Source organism: Wasmannia auropunctata, unplaced genomic scaffold (assembly GCF_000956235.1).
Source record: "Wasmannia auropunctata unplaced genomic scaffold, wasmannia.A_1.0 LD336090.1, whole genome shotgun sequence".
Lineage (NCBI taxonomy): Eukaryota > Metazoa > Arthropoda > Insecta > Hymenoptera > Formicidae > Wasmannia > Wasmannia auropunctata.
In genome coordinates, this window is record NW_012026800.1 from 785,129 (window position 1) to 788,185 (window position 3,057).

At 32.4% G+C, this 3,057-nt stretch overlaps 1 protein-coding gene across 1 annotated transcript in view; it reads left to right on the forward strand.

Moving 5' to 3' along the window:
* Nucleotides 1-3,057, forward strand: part of LOC105448021 (dynein heavy chain 12, axonemal-like) — a 61,795-nt gene that overhangs the window by 57,909 nt on the left and 829 nt on the right. The gene's annotated exons all lie outside the window — the stretch shown is intronic.

Below are 3,057 nucleotides of genomic sequence, written 5' to 3' on the forward strand. Positions count from 1 at the left end.
AGTTTCTTTTCTTTATGTATATTGCCTTTCGTACAATAAATATTTCGTTCTTGTAATAAGTAATTCTCACGAGTAATCGAGCATTGCTGAAAAATGTCTTCTCCTCTGTTATCCCTTCTCTCTGCCCGGATAAAAATCAAACAGTTTAACATTGAATAAATGGCATTTATAATTACACTAAAAGTTCACGAGTAATTTCTCTTACTACCCGTTCCGCTCTCTCTCTCCTGAGCCTACCCACCATCCCTGCGTCTACAGTAAACCGGCGAGCTATCCATGCATCAAGGGCAGGTTGTTTTACATGTGATATTAAAATTGAAAAACTATTATACATTAATTTTTGTTTTTACATGTAATGTGTAGTTATTAATAAATAAAGATTTAAAATTAAAAACATACAAAACAAAGTCGTTACATTTTCTGCCTTATTATATATATTGAGAAAAGCTATATCTAAATTTCTATTTACCTTAAATATATCTTATACTTGTACTTCTATTTATATTTATATTGAACATTCTTATATCTATACAATTCTATAACTATATTTATAACTACGTAATAATTTATACAGAACAAGGTGCAAATACAGCAAGTTCGACAGTAATAATGGTTAATGCAATGTAAATTAATCGAAAAGACACTGACATATCAAAGTTTACGATTGTAATGTATATCTCGAGACATTGCAAGACGCATAGCAAATTTTTCCAGATGTTTGAAAAAATTATAGCAACATACGTAATATAAGTTGATTTAAGCGCGTTACATAAAATGTCATAAGGCATAAATACAACATAATCAAATCAATTCAGATTCAATTCTACTTGCCTTGAAATAGCTCTTAAGTCTAAAGTACACATACACAGATATATTAATAGATTATATATAGACAGAGAACTAGTAAGAGACTGATTTTTGTATGTCGATATAAAACTCAGAAGTTTTTAATATGATTTTTTTTTAATTTTTGATAAAAGAAAGTGAGAACGTGAAAATATTAATTTTGAATCATGGCTTCTTGCCATGAAATAGCACCGATATTATTAAAACAATTAGTAAATTTTTCGCATATTTTATATGCTTCTCGCGAATTTGTGTTCATATCAATATTATTAATATTTTGTAACGCTTCTGCTCTCATCTCAATGGATGCTATTTCGTTTTCTATATTGCAAGTATTGAATAAAGAATTATCTTTATTTTGTCGAAGGAAATTATGCAATACTATAGTAGCTTTCATAATACTTTCAGCTGTCTCTAATGGTGTATTTATAGGTCTTCTATATATTCGCCATTGAGAAGCAAAAAGCCCAAATGTACACCCGTACGGTTATGGATTCTGTCCCTCGGAAATTTTCACAAACTCTGAAGTGATCACTTTTCTACATTAATGCTTATAGTCCATGCACGATTTCGTTTCGTTAATCGTGCATGGATTATGAGCATTAATAGAAAAGTGATCACTTCAGAGTTTGTGAAAATTTCCGAGGGACAGAATCGATGACCGTGGGTGTACATTCGATTATACGACGCGCTCCACATAATTGATAATTAAAAATTCTTTTTTCTTTTGTTAAATCTTTCCCAGGAAAAAACCGCATAATTAGTTAACTGGAAAGCTTCGTCCCCTACTATAAACGGAAGAACAGGTCCTTTAAAGACACACTTTGGAGGTGATACATCTATATCACCTCTTGAAAAAGCGCGACCCATCGCAGATCTTGATTAAACACCTCCATCGCTTTGATGCCCCTCCACCAATATCAACCAAGACGAATTTATAATCACTGTCACAAACAGCCATTAATAAAATGCTATGTACGCTTTTGTAATTATAATATGATGATCTAGAATTTGGTGGCGCCTAAAAATTTTCTCAAAAATATGTTAATCTGCTAGATAAGCGTAATAAAAGAATTTATATTTTACATATTACATATTACCTTTACAATTACGTGCTTTCCATCTATAGCACCTAAACAGTGAGGAAAGTGACATTTTATTTCAAGTCCTTTAGCGATTTTTTTTCATTCGTCATATACTGGCTTCTTAAGTACAATAGGCATTAAAGTAATCCACAATTTGTCGCAAGTTTCTACAATTATTTTGGAAATTGTCGGTTGAGCAACATAATACCGACATTTCATTGACATCATGGAGTCTTCAGATGTTAAGTATCTATAAAAAATACAATATTATAAAAAAGTAATCATAACAAGAATGACAATTTATATATATAGATATATTCGTATTTCTAACCTTAATGTAAGCAACAAACGTTGTGCAGGTTCAATTGGTTCTCGAAGAAACATCTTTTTAATTTTTGGTGCAATCAACATAAGTAATTGTTCAAATTGTGCTCTAGTCATTCGACAATAATTTATGAATAAATCAGAATCTCTTACTATAATGCGGGAATTGTTACATTGTAAGCCGTTCATATCACGTTGGGTTACAAAATTGGAAACCCAATATTTTCTATTCTTATATTTTCTTTTTTTTTGCGACCTAATAACATTACTGCCACCAATAATCTTCTTCGTACCATAATTTGTATTATTGCTTATAGAATTGAATCATTCAAAATGTTAGCCATTTCTGCTCAAGTAATCTCACTACAACACAATAACTCACAGTCGTACTTGACAGCTTGACGGCTTAAACAACCTCACTTTTCAACGAATTTAATGTGTATTTGTTGTCAATATCGTCTGCTATTGTCGTATGAAGTCCATCACTATCCGACTTTAGTACGACAAAAATTTAGTAATTTTCCGACGGAAGTTCCCCACTTGAGCACCATCGGCAGCCAATCGCTACGTCCGACAACGCTCGTCGTACGACTCGTGTAATAGCACCCTAAGGCTGATATTTTATGTGTGCTTTCCAACAAGAGACACAGGCGGCACTGTGTGACACAGTGTCTAGTGTGGTGCTTTCCATCTATGACACAGAGAAACACAGATCGACACTGCAAAACACAATTCAATCTTAAGTTTTGCCGTGTCGGACATCAGTAGTGCCAATACGTCGAGCAAATAAATTATTTTTTCA